Genomic DNA, 24,810 nt, shown 5'->3' with positions numbered 1-24,810 from the left:
AAATTATTATTATTACAGTGCATGAAAATGCACTGTACTGTTCTTCCTAGGCTTCTTCTTCTTCTTCTTCTTATTAGAGTGCATGAAAATGCACTCTACTGTTCTTCCTAGGCTTCTTCTTCTTCTTATTAGAGTGCATGAAAATGCACTCTACTGTTCTTCCTAGGCTTCTTCTTCTTATTACAGTGCATGAAAATGCACTGTACTGTTCTTCCTAGGCTTCTTATTCTTCTTCTTCTAACGCAATTAATGCAGCTTCAACTGCTTAACGTAGAAACTTCATTCAAACTATGTTACGTAGGTCTTACTTAGGACATGGGTGCTTTGTATTTTTCAGCTTTGTAACTTTTATACTTTTTAAACTATTAATTAAAAACTGTTCAAAATTTCCCCATAGACTTAACATGGGCTGATGACATCACAATAGAGCCGTTAAGCAATTAGAATCCTATGGCAGGTGTTCGGGCCAGCTGCATCAACTGCCAGTCTCAGGCTTTAAGCATACAAACTGGCCCTATTAAGACTACACATCCTGTTCAACTGCTTCCTCTGCCAAAAACTGTTTCAAAATAAAAGTCCTCACTACAATATTTCACTGTTAAACAATTTAACCCTTTAAACTACTGAACTTTTATCTGTTCAGCCATTGTAACTGTTACTTGTAGGCGGTGGGCCGAAGCCGCATATCTGTTCAATTTTGAAAAACGAGAGATGGACTACTTGTTTTTTTACTATTCAGTAGGATACATTTATTTTAAGCGATATGCCACTTGTTGCCACTGACGTTCGTGACGCAGAAACTTGAAATATTAGTTTTATTAAGTCTTAGTGGTTCAGGCGAACGCTGTGGTCGCCCATGTCAATCTACCAATAGCATAGTACGATACTGACATACGAATATGACAAGCCTATCAGATTTGGCTATACGAATCAGCTGTTGGACAACAACATACAAACTTTTTTAGCAGCCGTCCGACATGGCTACCTGAGCATGGACATCGCCAAAGAGGATTGGTTTTGTGGGGTAAGTATCTTTGATAGGTCCTATATTATATATTTATCCCATGTTGGTTTCGTAGACAGCGATGGTCAAATGTGTTTTGTCAATGTAACGGCAATCTTGGTTAATTAAGGTTTGCCTTCTTGGTAGGCTTATGCTTGTTGCTAGCTTGTCGAGCTAAAACTGTCTTTAGGTACATTGATTTTGAACTCCTCCGTGTACAAGACGTCTGCGATTACTTTAAAATGCAGTTGTTGTTAACACAGAACGATCCATTTTGTTACAGTGTCTGTTAACTTCCTTAAAATTGGCAGGCTGTATTGACAAGATGGCTATTTACTTGCCACATGCGGTAGGCTATATGTGCGGTATAGAACTTTTGACGTAAGTGACTGTTACAAATCAAGTAGCAGTGCTAAACCTTATGTCAGTGTTGCATGCATGAAAAGAAACAAATTTGACTTGCTTCGGAATGTCGCAATACATCATACTTTCATAAAATCATGCAACATACTCTACCGTGTCTGTGGACATTGTTATTTGCAAAGCAAATAGAATAAAAGTGCTTTAGTGTTGCTTTAAAATGTCCCCTAATATGAGATTTGCCACTAATTGCCATTTATTTTCTCATTTACAGGGCAAGTTGAATTCAACATTGACGTTAACACAAACATTCATTTTAATGTTTTATCTTTGATAGCAAACTTTGGTTACATTTTCTTTCAATAAATCTCTCCACTTTTGGGCTCTAGTCTTTGTATCTTGGTTTTATTTGTGAAATGGCAGTAGCAGTCTCTGTGGTAGCCACTGTTGTCTGGAATAGCAGTTGATTCCTGGCTGTTCAAATTAAATCTCTGCACTGCCTCTTCTGCAACAACACTCTTTACAGGCAAGGTCTTTCCAGAGAAACACTGAATGAATTTATCCCAATTTAAAGCTGTAAATGGGCTTATTGATATTTGGTATTATTGGCTTATTATCAACTTCCACTACAGGCATGCAGCAGTTCATGGTTGTAGATGATGTAGGTACCATGTGCCTAAAGAGCCTACTACCTGACTTTTTCATGACGTGATGGATGTATAAAACTTGCACGAAATACAAATTCCAAAATGTATGGAAAACGTTTATTAGTGTTAGTTCAAAGAAACAGAACAACCATCATACATTATGCTGTTAACGTTACTTCTACACCCATACTTGTTTAATTTAGCCTACAGCCTTTTTTTCCATCAAGTTGAGTAAAGAGTTCAAAAGCCTAAAAATTACCCAAATATTCCACATTTCACGTTGGACACAGGTGTTTGTTTACAGTGTTGCATTATATTAAGGTACAAAAAAACTCTTTGGTGTTGCTTTAAGAAACTAGTTTGTAGAGTACTTGCGTCTGTTCCAAGACCTAGGAGTTAGCTTCACCCCCATCTTCAGACCTTTGTTAAACACTGACGGGCTTCACCTGTATGAACAGGAAGACTGTAAATAACTGAACATTGCAAGGGCCAAACTTTTTAAGGCAGGAAAATGTTCAGAGAGGGACTTACCTCCAAATAAAGACTGCTTGCACAAACATATTCAGCGGGCAAGTGATCAGGTTGCAGTACACCGCCGAAGCCATGGGTGTAAGTTGGCTGGAGATGGCTACGAAGTGTAGTGGATGTCACTGCCACCAGGTCCAGAGGCTGTACTGGCACTTACAAAAAAAATGTACTAAGGGTAGATGTACATGCAAAAGATCTGCCATGTACAGACCTATGCCAGTGCTCAATGTGTGAGAACAGGTAAAGCAATGACTAGAGTGGCATTCTCCTGAATGATGTTCACCTCTTGAACTATCAGCTCTGTTTATTTGGTTATCAAATATTTGTTAATTAAATGTTTTAATTAAATCTTTTTTACAATGTCTCTTCATGCATGCAACACTGACAAAGTTAAGCACTGCTACTTAATTTGTAAGACTGTCACTTACGTCAAAAGTTCTATACTGCACATAGCCTACCGTATGTGCCAATTATATAGCCATCTTGTCAATATAGCCTGCCAATTTTAAGGAAGTTAACAGGCACTGTAACAAAATAGATCGTTCCGTGTTAACAACAACTGCATTTTAAGGTAATCGCAGACGTTTTGTACACGTTTTGTTCAAAATCAATGTACCTAGACAGTTTTAGCTCGACAAGCTAGCAACAAGCATTAGCCTACCAAGAACGCAAACCTTAATTAACTAAGATTGCCGTTACATTGACAAAACACATTTGACCATCGCTGTCTACGAAACCAACACGGGATAAATATATAATAGGCTATATCAAAGATACTTACCCCACAAAACCAATCCTCTTCGGCGATGTCCATACTAAGGTAGCCATATCGGACGGCTGCTAAAAAAGTGTGTATGTTGTTGTCCAACAGCTGATTCGTATAGCCAAATCTGATAGGCTTGTAATATTCGTATGTCAGTATTGTATTATGCTATTGGTAGATTGACATTGGGGACCACAGCGTTCGCCTGTACCACTAATAGTTAATAAAACTAATATTTCTAGTTTCTGCGTCACGAACGTCAGTGGCAACAAGTGGCATATCGTTTAAAATAAATGTATCCTACTGAATAGTAGAAAAACAAGTAATCCATCTCTCATTTTTCAAAGTTGAACAGATACGCGGCTTCGGCCCACCGCCTATTGTCATCAACTATGACTCCTACCCACTGTAGCTAGTTAGCTAAGATAGCTAAGTAACTTGGTTAGCATAGTTAGCATGCTAGCATGTTAGCATGCTAGTTAGCATGCTAGTTAGCATTTTTAGCAAAACTATTAAAAACGATTAGCTAAGTTAGCTAAGTCACATGGTTAACATAGTTAGCATGCTAACATGTTAGCATGCTAGTTAGCATTTTTTGCAAAACTGCTAAAAATGATTAGCTAAGTTAGCTAAGTCACATGGTTAGCATAGTTAGCATGCTAACATGTTAGCATGCTAGTTAGCATTTTTTGCAAAACTGCTAAAAATGATTAGCTAAGTTAGCTAAGTCATATGGTTAGCATAGTTAGCATGCTAGCATGCTAGTTAGCATTTTTTAGCAAAACTGCTAAAAATGATTAGCTAAGTTAGCTAAGTCACATGGTTAGCATGTTAGCATGCTAGTTAGCATTACTGTTAAAAATGATAAGCGAAGTTAGCTAAGTCACATGGTTAACATAATTAGCATGTTAACATGTTAATTAGCATAGTTATCATAACTAATAAAAATTATTAGCTAGGTTAGCTAAGTCATATGGTTAGCATAGTTAACATTTTAATATTGTTAGCATGCTAGTTAGCATAGTTACTTGGTTACCATTATTATCTTTAACATAGTTAGCATAACTACTAGCAAACATTGGAGCCATTCCAACTGTTAGTTATCGTCAACTATCTGCCTAAATAATTTAACCATTTCAATTATCAACCTATTTAACTGTTCAGTCATTCCAACTATAGTAAACCTTATCTACCAAGCAAATAATTTAACCATATGAACTCATCATATTTTTGCATTTTCATGCACTGTATTTCCTTCAGGAAATGCTTTTCTAGTTATTCTTCTTCTTCTAACGCAGTTAATGCAGCTTCAACCGTTTAACCCTCTATACCCCGTAACGGCCGTCGACGGCCGTTCTGTATTCTCCTGTAACGGCCGCGGCCGGCCGCAATTCTTAAAGAGACACCTGCTACAGTATAACCTTCATACATGAAATAATACAGCGTTAGTGGGTACATAAACACCAGACTTTTATTTTGACACACTTAAATGGCTAGGTCGCTATTGACATTTCTCCGGTATTTTTGAGTTTAGCCTGTTGACTGACCGGCTGAGGACTTACGGTGCCTCTGGAGTTATGGCTTCTAACAAGCGTTCGCGTCTTTTCTCATTAGATGAGATAGTATTGATGTGCATCCACCATGTTTTGATGTAAGTGACGATCATATTGATGTAAGAAAATGACAAAATAAAAACATGAAAGTGTAATATATTTAACGTTAGCATCCTCCCGTTTGTCATGACTGACTAGCTGCCTCTCTGGCATAAAAAAAATCGTATGGCTGTCACTGTGAAAGTTTGAGTTTGAGTTTAGCTAGCACCAGCAAAATATAGGCATAATTCAGTGATGGGTCATGGCCTAATTAACAATAAAGTTTATGATAAACCCATGCCAGGTTTATTTGCAGTTATATCTTAACACATAACATTAACATTACCCCTTTCTGGCATGTACAGTAAAGCTAACATTATCAAATCCCACTTACAGATAGTTATTGCAAACTAGGCTACTATTATGTATGTCTCTCTCAATGAGTTTTTATGTTGACTAATAACCAAAGCGGGAACCACCGTTGTGTTTTCTGCTTATGGATGTTAGGAAAATGTATTTGTATACAAGTAGGCCAATGTCTCGTCATCTTTGTGATTACAAAAAAGCCTGCTAATTTGCTACCTTCACTGATGTAACGTTAGTCTGAGACTCGTAATGTTAACGTTAGCACAGGATAGGTTGAAGGTTAGTGAACGAGTGCAACAGGTTCATTATCATCAACTGATCAAGTTTAGATAAATGATATAACATGATGTGCATGTAAAACAAAACGTAAATCCATGTCAGGTTTAACAGTCCCTGTTCTTGGTGACATGCTTATCAAATGAGTCACGATTTCATGCGCTATGCTTCTGGCCTATGTTAGTTCATATCCTCATAATTTTTTAGCTGTAGCCTAAGGCTTACTGTCCAGCTAAATCCCAAATAAGTGCAAGATATGCCAGTCTATTTCAATGAAATCAGTACTCATATAGTATCTTGTTTCCCAGCTTCTAATACATAAATATGTGAACCATATTTATAACTTTTTGTTAGTGAAAGACTTTGAGACTGTAAGTGAGTAGGCCTATGGCCGTCTATGGGAAACATGAATATATAATTCTTAATGGATCATATATCATTTGAAAGAGCAATTTCTAATCTTTAAACTGAAAGAAACTTACAATTGACACTTTTCATTAGATTTTTAGTTATTCTTGGTTATTTGAAATGTTTCTCAAATTGCCCTTTTCTCTTAGAATTCCCAGGAATCTGGGGCATTGTTATAGAATTCCACTGGGGTATAGAGGGTTAACGTAGAAACTTCATTCAAACTGCGTTGCGTAGGTCTTACTTATGACATGTGGGCTTTGTATTTTTCATCTTTGTAACTTTTATACTTTTTAAACTATTAATTAAAAACTACTCAAAATTTCCCCATAGACTTAACATGGGCTGATGACATCACAATGGACTAATTAACTTGATTTGCACCTGGTATCATCTTCCAGCTGCTCATCTAGGCCCCATCAAAGAATCAGTTCAACTGATTGCACCTGTATCAACTGCTTTCTACTGAACTAGACCAACTCTCTCTGTCTCTCCATTCTACAAGGATATAAGACACATTTCATCCAACTTTCTATCCATTCATCCTCTTCAAACCATTCACTCATCCACCCATTAAACTATCCATCAACATCCATTAAACAATCTGCCTATCAACATCCATTCAACTTTCTGTCTATCAACATCCATTACACTATCTACATTTAACTTTTAAACTATATACTCTGTCTCAGGCTTTAAGCATACACTATGGCTCTATTAAGACTGCCGTTAAGCAATTAGAATCCTATGGCAGGTGTTCGGGCCAGCTGTTTCAACTGCCAGTCTCAGGCTTTAAGCATACAAACTGGCCCTATTAAGACTACACATCCTGTTCAACTGCTTCCTCTGCCAAAAACTGTTTCAAAATAAAAGTCCTCACTACAATATTTCACTGTTAAACAATTTAACCCTTTAAACTACTGAACTTTTTAACTGTTCAGCCATTGTAACTGTTACTTGTCATCAACTATGACTCCTACCCACTGTAGCTAGTTAGCATGGTTAGCATAGTTAGCATGTTAGCATGCTAGCATGTTAGCATGCTAGTTAGCATTTTTAGCAAAACTGCTAAAAATGATTAGCTAAGTTAGCTAAGTCACATGGTTAGCATAGTTAGCATGCTAGCATGTTAGCATGCTAGTTAGCATTTTTTACAAAACTGCTAAAAATGATTAGCTAAGTTAGCTAAGTCACATGGTTAGCATAGTTAGCATGCTAACATGTTAGCATGCTAGTTAGCATTTTTTATAAAACTGCTAAAAATGATTAGCTAAGTTAGCTAAGTCACATGGTTAGCATAGTTAGCATGCTAGCATGTTAGCATGTTAGTTAGCATTTTTTAGCAAAACTGCTAAAAATGATTAGCTAAGTTACGTGGTTAGCATAGTTAGCATGCTAACATGTTAGCATGCTAGTTAGCATTTTTAGCAAAACTGCTAAAAATGATTAGCTAAGTTAGCTAAGTAACGTGGTTAGCATAGTTAGCATGCTAACATGTTAGCATGCTAGTTAGCATTTTTTATAAAACTGCTAAAAATGATTAGCTAAGTTAGCTAAGTCACATGGTTAGCATAGTTAGCATGCTAGCATGCTAGTTAGCATTTTTTAGCAAAACTGCTAAAAATGATTAGCTAAGTTAGCTAAGTAACGTGGTTAGCATTGTTAGGATGCTAACATGTTAGCATGCTAGTTAACATTTTTAGCAAAACTGCTAAAAATGATTAGCTAAGTTACGTGGTTAGCATAGTTAGCATACTAACATGTTAGCATGCTAGTTAGCATTTTTAGCAAAACTACTAAAAACGATTAGCTAAGTTAGCTAAGTCACATGGTTAGCATAGTTAGCATGCTAGCATGTTAGCATGCTAGTAAGCATTTTAGCAAAACTGCTAAAAATGATTAGCTAAGTTAGCTAAGTAAAATGGTTAGCATAGTTAATATGCTAGCATGTTAGCATGCTAGTTAGCATAGTTAGCAAAACTGCTAAAAATGATTAGCTAGGTTAGCTAAGTCACATGGTTAACATAGTTCACATTGCTAACATGCTAGTTAGCATAACTACTAAAAATGAAAAAATTAGCTAAGTTAACTAAGTTAAGCATTATCCACCTATTTAACCGTTCAATCATTCCAACTATATTAAACCTTATCTACCAAGCAAATCATTTAACCATATAAACTATCCACCTATTTAACTGTTCGGTCACTCCAACTATATTAAACCTCATCTACCTAGCAACCAATATAGTTTGTTTTTACTCTGTATGATATTTTACATCATATTTTTTGCATTTTCATGCACTGTATTTCCTTCAGGAAATGCTTTTCTAGTTATTATTATTATTATTATTACTACTACTACTACTACTATTCTCATTAGGCCTATTATTATTATCACCTTGACACAAGTAGAAACTAGGCTACTTGCTCGTCTACAGATCCACTCATGACAACTAGCCGGCTGATTCGGCTGACTCGCACTCATAACAACAACGTAACCGGCCCGCTTGGCTGATCCACTGGCTAGCCTACTCTCCATACAGAGCTTGCAATGTTTCAGACTGTCTTCGCGACCTAATTGCATTTTAAAGTAGGCTATGCGTGCAGAATATATGTTATTTCAGAAGTGAACGCATGGCTTTTGTTGTGGATTTTCTTTTAACCTTGACGAGGAGTTACTCGCTCCTCTAAAGATCCACTCATGACAACGTAGCCGGCTGATTCGGCTGACTCGCACTCATAACAACGTAACCGGCCCGCCCTGCAGATCCAACTGACCCGGCTAGCCTGAGCAGCTCCATACAGAGCTTGCAATGTTTCGGACTGTCTTCGCGACCTAATTGCATTTAAAAGTAGGCTATGCCTACGTGTAGAACACTGTATGCTATTTCAGAAGTGAAAGAATGGCTTTTGTTGTGGATTTGCTTTTCACCTTGACGAGGAGTTACTCGCTCGTCTACAGATCCACTCATGACAACGTAGCCGGCTGATTCGGCTGACTCGCACTCATAACAATGTAACCGGCCCGTCCTGCAGATCCAACTGACCCGGCTAGCCTGAGCAGCTCCATACAGAGCTTGCAATGTTTCGTAGGCTACTGTCTTCGCGACCTAATTGCATTTAAAAGTAGGCTATGCCTACGTGTAGAACATTGTATGTTATTTCAGAAGTGAAAGAATGGCTTTTGTTGTGGATTTGCTTTTCACCTTGACAAGGAGTAACTCGCTCGTCTACTGATCCACTCATGACAACGTATCCGGCTGATTCGGCTGACTCGCACTCATAACGTAACCGCCCGGCCCAGCGATCCGACTAACCCGGGTATACAAAGCAGCTCCATTAAGAGCGTGCAATGTTTCGGACTGTCTGCGCGACCTAATTGCATTTTAATATGCTACACATCTATACACCAAATCTAAAGTATGCCTAGGCTACATGCAGAACATTGAATGTTATTTAAGAGGTGAAGAATGGCTTTTGTTGTGGAATTGATTTTCACTTTGAGGAGGAGCTACTCGCTCGTCTACAGCCACTCATGACAACGTAGCCGTAGCCGACTCGTACTCATGTAGCCTAACCGGCCGGCTGATCCGACTAACCCGGCTCTGCGGGAAGTTAACCAGTTATCTCAGACTGCCTGCTCACTCAGTTGCTTGAGTTGATTTGTGGAGTTGTGGTTATCCTACTTACGAAATGGTTACATTTTTGGCAGATATGATGGCTAGTAGGCTAGCTAATGTTGCAAGAGGTTTGTGTGTGGCGCTGTTTATCGTTTTAGATTGAATTGTAGTAGGACTCAACTGATCCGAGTTAATGATACTAGAGACTCGCGACTCGGGTTAATTTAAAGATACGGGTGAAAGATCCGAGTGAATCACGACTCAAACAGGCGTAGTGGTGGGACGCAGACCTCATATTAGACCATCTCTCCTTGTCACCTTTCTTGATGAGCTTGATGAGCTTGATCAGGTTTGTAGAGCTGAAGGTATGACCTATGTCATTGTGTGGGACAATGTCAGGTTCCATCATGCTCATGTGGTGCAAGCATGGTTTCAGTCCCATGCACAATTTACCACCCTGTATTACGTGCCCCAGTAAAAATCTCATGTTCAAATCTGCACAAATGAGCGCAGCGCCTTCTCAGCCGCGTTCAGCTTGACCGGCCTTCTTGGTGGGGCCCGGGCTCTCGAACTGCTGGCCGTTGAGCTCCACGGTCATGACTAAGACGGGCGTGTGCACGGGGCCTGTCTGCGACAGCAGCTTGTACTGCTGGGCCTGGCTTGATCTCGTTTAGCTGCATCAGCACGTTCTTGGGTAGCACGGGCCCTGTCATTTTCTTGCTCTTCTTGGGCCTGAACTTGTGTGTGCGTGTACTTGAGTGTGCGTGGCCATTATTGCCCTCGTCCAGGGGCTGTTTGCGGCTGCCCCTGCCTGCACCACTGTTAGGGAGCTGCTCGGCCACGGTGGCCCCCTCCTTGGAGGAGATGTTGTCCAGGTTACGTTTTCATTTATGTCAGTGCTGCACGAACTTATGTTTTCCTCCTCGTCAACATCCATGCTGAAGAGCTTCTGCTGCCCCCGGGCCTGACGAGCTCCCGCTCAACCTGTGTCTCCGTTAGCTGTCAGCGCTGGGGCCTTAAATAGAAAACACCAGTACTTAGGGGAAATTAAAATAGTTCACTAGATTCAAGTCTCTGAAATCTTTTGGCCAGAGGGTAAGGCGGTCAAGCAGGCACGTCAAAAGGGCCACGGCAGTCGTCAGACCAACAGGAGGTAGTTACAGTACTCTAGGCAGCAGACAGCGAGCATTGAGGGAGAGTCCGGTGTAGCCAAGGCAGTCTTCGCAGCAGCGTTGGGCTCAGGGACCACAAGATAGAGGAGCCAGAGGCTGGGCTTCTGGATGCATGGGTGAACACAAGAGCAAACAACACTTAGGCATTGCAGGGGAGCACCAGTGGCAACAACGGCACTCACGCCAAAGCAGTAAAACAATTGCTGCCCTTTGCAGAGTAGTAGAGTGCGTTGACCACAATGCTAGCAGGGAGTGGTGCTCTCAATCCAGCAGTTCCCTTTCTCCTCACTAAAACCAGCTTTTATGTACTTCAACCAGGGCGTGGCCAGTTGTTAGACCATTAGTTGCTTATTGCAAACATGAGCAGGAAGGCAGAGGCAATAATCTGTTCTCATCTACTCAGTCAATTACAGGAAGTATTGTCCAAATATGGGCAGAGAGGTGGAGCATAACAACGAGGTCTAATGAAACGGTTAAGTCAAAGTGGCATGGGAGGAGGCACAGTAGTAAAACAGGAAATAGGTTGCCAGGTTTGTCCATGAGCAGATGGCTAAAAAGAGTCAAGTAGGGCAGAAAGTAGGGGTGTAACGGTTCATGTATTCGTATTGAACCGAAACGGTACGGGCGTCACGGTTCGGTGCATGAATTTACACGGAGAATACACGGTATAAAAAAACATAAAACTCGTGTGCGGATTAATTAATGTCATGCGCAATTAGGCTACTGTTAAGTAGCGAGAGTTACGGGAGTTCTTTAGCGACACCTAACGCTAATCTGTAGCCTCGCCTTAGCTCTGAAGCTCTGATTGGCGCCTATGTTTTTTTTGTCAGGTCGTTGGTCGAGTCAGTTAGTCAGAGATAGTAGCACTACCGCTGGTCTCTTCGCAAGTTTGAGAACTTCAGTTACAGTAGTACAGGCGAGAGAGTGGTGGATAAGAAACTGTGTGTCGGCGTTGTTTAGCAGTTGTTGGGTATGTGAGTGGAAATATATGCTACACATATTCGAAGCAATCACCCAGATGATGTAGGCTACCAATCACTGAAATGAAAAAAAAAAAAAAAAAACTTCCCCTGCGCTTCACCAGCCTTTGGATACACATACAAAAAGAGCCAAAACCTATGTCTTAAATTAAATGATTTCGTAATGACAGAAAGCCATGTAAATCGCGTGGTAATTACCTTTATGTTGGGGTAACTTGTAACTTCTCACATGAGGAGCTGGTAGTGTTAGGTGCATAGACAGTAAGTGTCAACGCTAACCAGGCTAATAAACAAACCATGCTACGGTGAGTTAACGTCGAAGGGCAGTCATGTGACTTAGTTGTAGTCTGTTTATGAAATGAAAGGAGCAATTTCGTTTTTTAAAAGAAGGCAAAATAGTGTGATATTTTCATAGTTAGTAGGGTAGATTATTACTGTACACACACTGAAAAATATTGAGGCAAATTGTAGACCCTTCCATATACAACTAAACACAGATGTTAAAGGTCTTGCTTAAGTGGATTTTTAAAAATCATTATTCTATGTAATTTGCACTTTCAGAAATAAGAGATACTGTAGGCCTATTTTAAGTTTTATAGCTGATTGTCTTATTTTGTTTACAACTTACAGATGGAGTCTGGGTACTTATTGTAGGCTACTGTTTAGCCTACATCTTACACACTTCAGGCTGTTGCAGATAGCTTAGGGAAGAGACTGTATGACACTGGTACAGCCTGATACACAATAAAAAAAAAAAATTGCTTTCTGCATTTTTGGTTTTGCTTTTCCCTCCATTGTACCGAACTCGTACCGAACCGTGATGTCCGAACCGAAGTATGAACCGAACCGTGACTTCTGTGTACCGTTACACCCCTAGCAGAAAGTGATGGCAACAATAAAAACCACTAGAAAATTCATGCACACGCACAGTGAATAAACACTACAATTTAGGGTGCAGTTGTGTTCACACACAAAGTAAACACCATTACATATAATACACTGCACACAGTAAGGCCCTAATGTTTCTGCCAATTAGGCAACCAAAAAGGACTGGGTTAACCTAGCCTGGTCTTACCAGACTCTCGTACATTTTAAAATGTCCGGAAAACGAAACCTCTGCCGGTCACTTTGACCGGCACCACTTTTTTCTAGCGGAAACTCTAGTTCAGTGTCTCTCAAACTTTTTCAGACCAAGGACCACTTAACCAATAAAAAAAAAATCACGGACCACCTAGCTACAAAAAAAATAAAATAAAAAATAAATATTACACAATAGGCCTACTCACTGAACCACCTTGCTTATTGTCTTTGCACCTTGCTTATTGTGTCAGAGGATTTAAATGATGTTTTCTAAACAAAGTCCAGGAGGAGCCCTTAGGGATGATTGTGAGCAATTAACTCACCTGTCTTCCGCCACCAGGATATTTAAGCCGGCCTCCTTATCCATACGTCACACGTTGCGGCTCCACTTCAGGCATTCCAGGACCACGGCCAGCTACACTCAGTATAGCAATCAATACCGACGGGCGAACTAGTGAAACTGGTGTAGCTTACATAGGCATTTTTGCAGAACTGTTTGGATTGTTTGTGAAGTTGGTTCAATATTGCAAACAACTCATTTATATTATATATTTACCATGTCTGCCCGTGGACCACTTGGGATAGCTTGCGGACCACCAGTGGTCCCTGGACCACACTTTGAGAAACACTGCTCTAGTTAGTGGGTGCGTGCGAGTGATTTGTGTGAGCATAAAGTCAAGTCAAAGTAGTCACTAGTTTTACTGATACTTCATTTAAGGCTTAATATTGCCAATTTCGCCATATAAACGATCATGCAGAAAATAGAAACATTACCAGAAAAGCACTATAAAACGTTTTGCCACCTGAGGCTATATATTTAGTTCCCATGCTTGGTAACGCAAAATAGCAAAAACAAAAAGTGCTACATTCTGGGGGCATGATTTTAAAGATGCCCCCAACATGTAACACTGTAGCTGTCTGGCTTCTCTAGCTGTTGGCTGGAGCAATTCAAGCTAATTTTAGTTTTTCCCCCATACCGACAGTACTCAGTGATAGGAGGTGGATTTTATCGTTCGTTCTCATGACACAGTTCGCGTCGTTCAGTTCGCCAAGATGATTCGTTCTGAATCGTTCGTTCGTTCAGTCGCATTTCCGGTACAACGTAGTTCAGCGGTGAATCATGGAATGCAGGTTCTCAGCTCCTTGTTTGTGCAAACGGTCAACACAACACTGCAATTGTAGCGGCAAATATATAGCTGCAACTTCTTGATTATGTGTACTTTTAGACAAAACAGTAATAGCTAATGTGTTCATTCACCTTGACATTAAATTGACATATTGAAGGTAAATAGAGTAGACTACGGCTAGATCAGCTAATTTCTTTTTAAAAAATGTGTTCATTCATAAAGGAACAAAGACCCACTAGGCTATGCCGACAAACATGTTTAAAGGCTTGGCAGAATGATTATATTGATGAAAAGGTTTCAAGTCCCCATTTTGTCTAGGCTACAGAGCCATAATCACTCTGCTTCTAGCCAAGAAAGAGTGACTGACTGAGCGAGAACGACAGACCGAAGTGAAACAGGTGGGGGGTCTTGGTGTGAGAACAACGACGAACGAAAGAACAAACAAGAACTGGAAAGGCGAATCAGTTCAGGTCGTTCATTTTAAAGACCCGTTCGAACGAACTGATTTGTTCGCGACCGACCCACCTCTACTCAGTGACCTCGAGAAAGCATTCTGTGTGAATTGCTGGAGTTCTCCTTTAAGCCCCCTTTATTAGGGGTGAAGAGGCCAAGTGGGCTTGTGGAATGCTTCTCCTACAATTAGAAATTGATCATCCAGAGCTACATAACTGTATAAATTGAAGGTGGTCGGGGTTGGGTTACTGTGCAATAGATTTCTGGTATAGCCTACGTGCAGTTTAGTGTCCCAGTCCCATGCAAGATTCTATGTGCAGTTTAGTGTTCCAAATTCCCCATGCAAAGTTGTACGTGTAATTTTAATGTCCCTAATTATGCACATTCTAAACCACCTATTCAACAGGTGGTTTATAATTATTGTTGTATGTGTGAGAGAAGTTATTTCTTATGCTGTTAGCCAACATGAACACCACCTCAATATGCCTAAAATAAAGTTGCCAAAACTGCCTAAACTAGCGTTTAGAATGTGTTCGACAGCTTGTGTGACCCATGCAAAATACTTAAAAGCAATACCAACTACCTACAAACAAAAAACTTTGAAACATCAAGGTCATATAACTTACCATAACAATGAATTAGAATATCATACTAAAAGCTGGCTTAGACATACCTCTGCTTAGTGATATAGATTGTGGTAGCCACCCGCAAGCTTGTAATTTTTAGCGTTAGCATTTTAATGCTTCCTGGTTTGTAAGAAAAAAATCGGTGCAAATTCTCAAAAAACCTGGTGGAAAGGTGTATCACAGGCTAAGGAAAGCCCATTTAGATGGCCAATTAGACTATTTAAGTATTTTTCATATTGTAATTCTCAAAGGATGTCCGGAAACATTGGCTGTAGTGTTATCCAATTGCGTCAACGTCCGGAAACGGTCAGTAAACATTGGTCGTAGTGTTATCCAATTGCATGCAGTGATATTTTCAAATGCAAGCTTGGTGTCACCCCTCGAGTTGGGCCATTTTCATTACTCGTAGTCAGACCCTTAATCTTTCGGATTGGGTCTGGTCCTCCAGGCTATATAAGTAGGGTTGTGTAGATGTAATTTACCATTGATATACAACAGGCATAACTTAATAACTTTCTCTCATAATGAGCAGCAGGTTAACTGCTGAAAATAGCACAACAAAATGATGCCTCTGTGTATGTATGTGTGTATGTGATGGAAGTGGTTTATAATAAATGTAGTCAGTGATCAACAATGAGGCCGCAACACAGACGGTTAGAGCCAAATGAAGAGAAATGTGCTTCCATAAATGTGTGTCCGCTAACACATACACACGCACAGAGAGTAATAAAGAGGAAGAACCATAAAGGCTCATGCAGGCATGTTGAGCGCTCCTGCTTTCTTTTCATTGATGTCACACAGCACACACACTGAACACATGTTAAACATCAACACATACTCAGCCAATGCAATGTAAAATAAAAATAAATCCTCCAACAGGCATGTGTAACACTTAATTCTAAATTGAGGTCAGGCTGTATATCTTTGAGTCTGAGCATATTATTCAAAGCTTGGGTATAAGCTAATTTACACTTGCAGTCTATGGGCAGGTGAAGAATAGTAAGATGCCGTTGATATTACCAAAATGTCTGCGCAAGTTGTAATCCTTGAGAACCTCTATGGATTCCTTGAATATCAAATTCAAATTGCCTTGCACTGTCTAAAAAAGTCATCCTTTTTTTGTGAACACCTTACACTAATTTTTTTATTTGATTCATCTTTGACTTTGAGCTGAATATTATTGGGGAAATGTTAAACTCAGTGACAGTATTGTTGAGACTAAAGACTGAGGCATGAGCCTAGGTGTGTGAACAGTTGATATGGCGGCTTAATAGACTTCTAAATACAGTGCCAACAGACGACAAAATGTGTAAAGTTGGCTTCTGCAGACAATTATGAGGTCAGCTATTTGTGAATTGGGGTGAAAGTAGTTGTTTAAGCAGCTTTAGTGTGCCCTGACATGCAGACAAACAGCATATTTGTATTATTTTATGCAGGGCTTTGAACCGATTTTTTTCCCCAATCGGTTCGTTCCGAACAGAAACGGAATTATAACGTTTCCGGTTATGAGTTCCACCAATAAATTGACGTTCCCGAACCGGTTAGAACAAAAAAATACTGTTAATTTCACACCATATTAGCCTACCATACCTTTCCAACTATGCACAGTATCCCATTAGTTGCATGCCATCAGGCTATTTACAATTTTCTTTTAAGTAAAGTTAGTGAACACTTATCAAAATTAACGCGCACACATGTTTGAGCAGGAGAGAATACGCACGCAGGCACGCATGCATAGGCTACTTGTTTTTCTTTTACTCGGCTTTCTATATGGTTATCAGCACACAATGTTGAGCTAATTCACTAACTCAATAGCCTACTCATCATGGATATCACAAGTTTAAACAACGAAAACAGAAAGGATGGAGGCAGCAAAGCTACAGCAGCTATTCAAGATGGGCAAGAACAAGGTTGGCTAAGCAATTGGTGTGCTTGTCAGAACGACTGCATTACAGCTGTTTAAAGCCAGACGTTACAGTAGCTATAACACAACTTTAGCCTGTATAGGGATGTATAAAGTTGCCCAAATGAATAGGTAATTGTAGACGTTGTTGTTGCATTATTGCATGTGGATGTTGTTATGCTATGTATGCACGAACCTAAAGGAAAAATACTGTCCACGCGTGAACATTTTTTTTTTTTTCGGGGGTGGGGGGATGGGTGTGCGTACCATAGCATTAATTCCTGCAGGCGCACTCGGGCAACAACAAATTCCAACTGTCGGGGGAAAAGGCCATCCAGTAGGCCTACTCATACCGTAACAAGCCATCTGTGCATTAGGCAAACAGAGGTGTTGGCGCCATTTAGCCAAATGTTCGCTAGTCCATCATTAACATGGAGTCGACAAATATAGCTATTGTTATTGTGTTTGGAATGAGCGTTTTAATTAACGATGGATCGTAATTTACCTCTTATTTAAGATGTGGAGTGGAGACTTTGTAATCCACCGCTCTCTCTCCATTCAGTCAGCGAATGTCTGATGTGATGTCACACAGGAAGTGAACCTCAGCCGTCATGGTAACGTGCGCAGGAAAATAATTACTTTTTTTTTTTGTTAATTAGGCAACGAAAACTTTGAGGAACGAAATAAAACCGGTATTAACCGGTTACCATTATTTTTAAATAAGTGTTCCTGTTCCAGAACATAAACAATAATAACGTTTCCGGTTTCGTTCCTGTTCCCTGTAAAATACAAAAAGTTCCCGGTTTTCGTTTTCATTCCTTGAACCGGTTCAAAGCCCTGGTTTTATGTGAGGACAATCAACCAGTCAAATAAGAGGCATTTATGTGTCATGTATCTGTATCTTATAACATTGTTGTTTGTGTTAGTGTGTTTGATGACAGTTGTATGGGTAGCCTATGTGTGTGTGATGGAGAAAGAACGGGTGTGAGGACCTGTGAGCATGTGAATGAATGTGTGTGTGTGAATGGGAATGGCTGCAGTCTCGACACGGTGTAAGCTGTGTCATTAAAAGTTTGGAGTGGAAAGCTAGAGCTGTCAGCACACATGCCAATTAGTGCCAGTTTAGATGTCAGTTTGCTGGGAAATTTACACTCACACACTCACTTTCTCCTCTGCTCCCAGTCTCATTCACACAGCCCTCTTCCAGTCTTCTCCAAAACTCATTCACACTAGCACATCTACACACACACGCACAATAGCCAGAAATGCCAGCATTGCTTTCTGCATGTTTGTTGGGAACCATATTAGTAGAATTGATGAGAAATAACCAGAACTGGGATAAGCGAAGACAAAAAACGAAAAAAAAAATTTATTGAAAATTTCAGAAATTATTATTATTATTTTTTTTTAAATGAATTTGGAATTTGGTCATCACTCCATGGACACATTAGCTTTATTGTTGCAAACAAGGACAAGATGCATAGATTTGTCACATATTTTGAGACTCTCCAAAACAACAAGGCCTAACTGGTTGCTGCTTTAATTTGCTGCTGATTGATCTGTATGTGAAGTATTTTAATGCATATGTCTGTGGATCAATACTTAAATAAATAAATATTTTCTTTTGAATGCTCAATTAAGGCTTAAAGCATGTGTATTCTACTTCTGGATTTGAGCAATACCCAACCCTAGTAGCAGCAGGTTGGCTAGCCCGAAGTGCAGCAAGTACCAGTAGTAAGCCAGATGTTCTCTGTGGCGTATTTAACTGCACACCTGCAAATCAGTGTTTTATGGTAATAGATATCAGCAGAGACTCTTGAATGCCTGTGGATCAAATGAGACCATAGAGAGAGAGAGAGAGAGAGATTAAAGATAAAGAAACGGCACTGTTATTAAAATCTCAGAATTTTTTATTTCAATTAAAAAAAAGTCAAGCAGCTGAGTCTCTCCCTTTCTCTCTTTCTGTATGTGTGTGAGACAGTGAGGGAAAGAGAGTTAGGGAGGCCTGTATACAGAGCCTGTGTCTGACTATTCATAAGAATATGGACCCTGTATGTGAGGGAGCATGCATGTTTGTGTCCTTCCTGCGTAAATGTGTGTGTGGGTGTGTGTAGGGGTTGACAGCTCCAGACCTGAGAGGGAAATGAATTATTAAAAACTCATTTGGGGAGCAGCTGCGTGCACCGCTGCAGTCAGGTGCTGGTGCTAGGTTGTGACTGGAAATCCATTCCAGACACTCAGCCTCTCCTGGGATCTCCCGAGGAGCCCCAATTCATCTATACCTCCCCATCCATATTATCTCCCCACAAACTCTCGCACACTGTCCATCACACACACACATAGGCTACATGAACACATCCAACACACACACACACACACACACTCACCTACCCACATTTACTCCTTCCCACATGCTGCCCACATGTTATCCTTCACACACGTCATGCATACAATAATGCTCACACACACACTGTAAGCTACTCCAATAAAAACACCTATTTCAACATCCCAGGTGTTTCCCCGGTCCTATGGAGTAATCATTGCTCAAGGTTTCTTCATTTCAACTGGAAGTTCTCTCTTCTCACTATACAGAGAGCAGCAATGCTGCCATGTGTGATGGATGGATGGATTTTTCTCAAACAGTCTGAAAGAAACCATGATGGATAGATACATCACTGTGAAGCCAACTTGTATGCACCAAAAAGCACAGCCAATGTGGGACGTGAAGGCAGCTGGCTGAAATCCAAACTGTGGCTCGAAGGTGCACATCATCTGCACAGAGGCATGCTGCTGCATGAAGTTATTTATGTTGAAAAGTGCCTCCGTCTGTCATCACAAAGAATTGGGGGCTCGGAGGACTCTGGCTCAGGGGAGCGCCCCATCTGTGAGTGGCTAGCTCAGGGTCTCTGGAGGGAAGGCCACTCCATATGTCTGCAAAGCAACTTGACAGTGTGTTCTCTTAAATGTCACACAAGTTTTAATGAACTGAGGTTGGATTGGGAGAAATATGGGATTTTCTGTGTGCACTGCTAATTAATGACTTCATTGGATGTGCTTGTCCATTTTGTACCTCAGGTGGTTTTCTGTTGTTGCTGTAGTTTGTATTTTAGTTTGATTGTCGGTTCAACATGGAACATATATCATATGACAGAGCTAAAGAAACCATATTTACATTAACACAATGTAGCTAGCTACACGTGGCTATGTGACGTGACAGTTGTATGAAACTGTTGCTTGGCTTGATGGAGACAGACTTGAAAATGAAGTGCTGAAGACTAGAATGGGTTTCTAGTGAGATGTCCCATTTTCCCATCATGGCCTGACAAAGCAAAGTATCCATTTAGAGCAAAGTACCTTGTGCATGAACTAAAGCTGTTTTGTGGCATGTGAAGCACTGAACTGACCCATTGATGTCACTTAAGTTGCTCATGTTGAATTAGCCAATACATTTTGCCATGTTGTCAAATTAGAGACTAGACTTTGTACTGTCATTTAAATGAAGGCCCTAGCATGCAATTCTTGTTAGAAAGTTGGGCTGTCTTTAAAGCATGAACATTTGGTAACTTGCCACTTGGTTAAATCTGTCAATAAGCAGCATTCTCATTCAAGATGGATCGATCTTTATTCCAGTATTGACCAGAGCTGACCAAAGGCAGATTGATGTGTTGATTTACAGTACAGGTGTGAGGTCATGGGCGTAATTATAGCTATGGTTATGAAAATAGATGCTTCGAGCGAAATCCCATGTATGGGTTGAGAGACGTATTTGAATTCAGCAGGTTGCACAGGGTTTTCAGAGTTGCTGAAGTGACTTGCATCATAGATGTTACCTAAACTCGTATTTACAACATATTCTCAGCAATCCCACATTTCACCCAACGTGTTTGTTCATTCAGTATTCACTCGGACATGCAGCCTAGGCGAGGTAAGGTAAGTTGAGTGGAATTTAGTAGGGAGCTAGGGCGAGATCAGGAGAAAGATAAGCATAGCCGTTTGGTTGAGGCTTTACACTTTTTTGGATTATAACTCACTCATTACTGCACCATGCGTTTGATCCCCAGAGCCATTTTTTTTTTCAATCGCTGCTCCTTTCTGCTCACCTTCCTTTAAAATGTAAAGCTGGGATTAGTCAGAAAGTGATCTTTGTGATGGTGACTGGCTTTCAAGTTAAATATTTCAGAAGGCACTCGGTTCAGTCTACACAGTGCTGGTGACTTCAGTTGAACTTACACTTCGGAGTGTTTTAGGCCTGCATGGAGAATATTGGATGTGACTTGGATGTTGACCCTGACATCGTGCCGGAAATGTCTTGCTAAATATCTTTCTGAAAATGTCCCTTCCCATATTTACAACACACACACACACACACACTTCTTTGGTACAGTTTTATTCCAGAGTGCCTCTGTGCATGCCTCAGGCCCCCTTTGCCAGACTTTTCTCACTCAAGTGTGAGTGTGTTTAGCCGCCAGCGTGCAGTTGTGTGTGTGTGTGTGTGTGTGTATATATCGGTGTGTGCATTATTTGACTTGGTTTGTATGCATGTTAGGAGGCACTTGTTTATGCATGTGTATAGACGAGGCAACAACATGTACTTTTTTTGTCTTCCAGCTGCCTCTCCAACCAACAAGTTCGTTTCTCCTTTCATTCATCCATCTCTTTTTCATTTGTCTTATATGGTATTTCAGATGATGTGCACAAACATGCTTTGTAGATACCCCTTAAGAGTGGCACAGAAAGGCATCAAAGGCGTTGACTGGGAACATAAATAAACAGACTCCCATCTCACTCTGTTTGTAAGAGGAATCCCCAGTGAATGTAGATTGCATCAGTGTGCAGAGAGACTGATGGGATGTCTTCTGTCCAATGAGAGGCCAGTGTATCTCTCTCTTTGTCTGCCCATTCTCAAATCTTTAACTCTTTTAACTAAAACAAATAAACAAACTGTTTTGCCAGCTGGAAGCAGAGACAGAATTATCCAAAACTCTTTGTTGGGATGGACCTGGTGGTTTTGAGCTATCACACCCATATTTCACCAGCTGGTTTGTTGTACAGTAAAGGTTATCTCCTGCCCTGTTATCAGCATTACAAAGGGTTTGGCCTCACAGCCCTGAGGGGATATTCTGGTGTTTCCTATAGGGGAGCACCTTTGAAGTCTATTCTGACTGATATTGTCATTCTATAGTGCTATTCAGCTGGATACAACCCTGTAGAGGTACAAATAATATGCTAGAGGACTCATGTGGAAAAAGTTAAAGGAACCGTATGTAAGAAATGTATTTCAATTAATCATAAAATGACCCTGATATGTCACTAGACATTAAGAAATCATGTTCATTTCAAATACTTATATCACTAACAAGAGTAGTCCGGCATGGATATTGTCATTTAAAAAGTGAAGTTGCAGCCCTCAACTGATGTTGATGTTGTCATGTTGTGTTTTGGCCTGATGCGCCACCCTCCACCTATCTACTAATCCCAAAGTCAGTAGTGTTTCGGCATCCGGGTTGCCAGCTCTGCCAGTCAGAGGGGAGGGGGAGGGGATACACCGCTCTACTGTAATTTGAAAGTGATTGTAGTACCAGTTTTGGCCACAATCTTACATACGGTTCCTTTAAAGATTCTCTATTCCAAAAGAAAGTGCCTACCACCAAAGAGTACACACTAGACACCAATTTTTGTCTGTCATTTCATCCATCGGACAGTCAGTGATCTCAAAAAGCAATTTCAACAGTAAATCCATCATAGGCTAACCATGATTTTGTTTTATTGTCTGAATTATCAGCAGGGGGTGTAGAACCACTTTCATGTTTTTTCTATTTTTGTATAATTATTCTATTTGATGTATTTTGCTTTCTTTTACCCACTGCCCTTTTTACTTATGTATTTAAGCACATTGAATTGCCTCTGCAAGCTGCTTTGCCTGGCCTTGCCCTGAGTGTTCTTCTGCAACTCTGACGCTGGTGATGAACCCAGTAATAGATTACTGAGACAGTATCGCCACCCACCCCAAAATGAACCTTTTCTGGTTGTCTACCCACAGCAGATAGAAGGCCCCACTGCTCCCCCCCCCCCCCACACACACACACACACTTGTCAAAGCTTCAAACAGGGCTGGGCAGCAGCCGTGCGAATTAGACAGATTGTCTGCCGGAGAAGAAGACACGCAGGAAGCAGAAGCGGATGGGGGTGGGGAGGGATCTCATTTCTACAATAACTCCCATGTTTCTGTCATCCTGACACATCTGATGGACTAATAGGGATCCTTCACTCATAAGGACATGAGAGGAGAACCTATGTTCAAACACGTAGAAGGGCCGAGAACAAATTATGTCACCCACAAGACAGTGAGAAGGGATACAGAGTGGTAAAGCCAAATGCAGGGTTCTGGTTCTCTGCATAACATAGTATGTTAATGCTTTATTACATGAGAGAAAATATAATTTTTCTGCTCCATAAAGCTGCAGCGAAACAAGGGACTGAAAGGATAGCAGGCAGAGTCGTTGTTTATCACCAAGTGGTTATCTTATGGTGATGAGACACACACATACACACTCACAAACACACACATCGATAGATAATGAGAAAAAACATTCAAAGAAAGTGACAGGTTATCTCATTAAGTGGCCTTGTCATGCCCTACGGGCCTTTGGGCAGAATTGGACACCAAAGCAGACATGGATGTAGGGATGTAACGATTACCGGTATAATGATAAACCGTGATAAAAATGTTGACGATAACAATTACCGTTTTCTTTTGAAATATCATAATTATCATGGTTGATTACCACGGTGTTGAAACCGTGTGTTTAATCCTTCCCAGCTTCATCCGAGCCTGCTTTTGACATACAGTAGGCCTGGTACAATGAAGCAAAATTGGTACCCTACTGATTCTGTTGTCCAATTGATGGTTTTAACTGCTATTTGGATTAGGCTACAACTGATTTTAAAAGGTGGAACATTTTCACCGCAAAACTTGCACTGTATCATTTAGCCGCTCTGCGTTTTTCTTTTTTATCTTCGCGTCCACATTAAATCCATTCCACTCACGTTATCAGAAGAGCACAGTAGCCTAAAGTTTTATTTCTCAGGGTAGGAATTTCACGACGGCCACGTCGTTGCCCCTTGCGTTGGCCGTGATGTCCCTTTGAAAATCAGAGGTTTACAGGCCACGGTGGCCTTGGTGCCCTTCTTTCAATATCCTGCTTTGCGTCCTACTAATAGCGATTTTTATTTAGCCTATGGCCTGTCAAAATATTCACAGCGCAAATTCATTTAGTATTTTATGCAGTGGAGAAAGTGACAGCGCAAGAAAGAAAGTGCGTCTAAATTCACCCATTCTTCTCAGTTGAACTACTCGCGAACGAGCCTGCTTATCACGCAGACATCAGTATCACATGAAAGAGCTTTTTCTCAGCTTTTAAACGATGTTAGCCGCGAATTGCTATGGTGAACGGTTCGCGAGAAAAGTAAATAATATAATTCAATTTAATCATAAATTCTACTGAAGGTTTTGCGTCCATCACCCTACCCATTCCTCTAGGTGAAATACTTCACAAACCTTTCGTTTAACACATAACAAACCATATATCAGAATAAACAGCAGACCTTACCGAACACAAAGATGTAGCCTAAAGCAGTCACCTGTACAGTTAGCCGTTCCAGAGTAATCCAGTTTTGAATTTGCAGTAAATTTCGACATGCATGGATGTCTCCAAATTTGGGCTTTAAGTTTTACAATGTGTTTAAATTGTTCCACATGATTTCATAACGGGCCAAATACAAAATAAATGTTACAAATATCACCTAAATATCGGTAAATCAGAGGACAGCTGACTAAGAGTTTGTGAAAGTAGATCACAAAATGCTAAGCATGCATCTAGGCTATTTGAGTTTCTTAAAGCTGAAC

The 24,810-nt window shown here is 40.4% G+C and overlaps 1 long non-coding RNA gene and 1 pseudogene across 1 annotated transcript; one reads left to right on the top strand and one right to left on the bottom strand.

The window, feature by feature from the left end:
- The first annotated feature begins 682 nt into the window (after nt 1-682).
- Nucleotides 683-1,751, top strand: LOC143122560 (uncharacterized). The gene is made up of 2 exons (XR_012986722.1): nt 683-1,024; nt 1,638-1,751. It is a non-coding gene; the product is annotated as an uncharacterized LOC143122560 (long non-coding RNA).
- Nucleotides 1,752-10,052: 8,301 nt separating this feature from the next.
- Nucleotides 10,053-24,810, bottom strand: part of LOC143122652 (uncharacterized) — a 65,818-nt pseudogene continuing 51,060 nt past the window's right edge.

This window comes from Alosa pseudoharengus, unplaced genomic scaffold, assembly GCF_046254945.1.
Source record: "Alosa pseudoharengus isolate Yale_2024_CS ecotype anadromous, Long Island Sound unplaced genomic scaffold, YU_APseudo_1.1 YU_APseudo_1.1_scf_14, whole genome shotgun sequence".
NCBI classification, from domain to species: Eukaryota; Metazoa; Chordata; class Actinopteri; order Clupeiformes; family Clupeidae; genus Alosa; species Alosa pseudoharengus.
The sequence above is the reverse complement of the archived record's forward strand: the minus strand, read 5'-3'. Positions and strand labels throughout refer to the sequence as shown.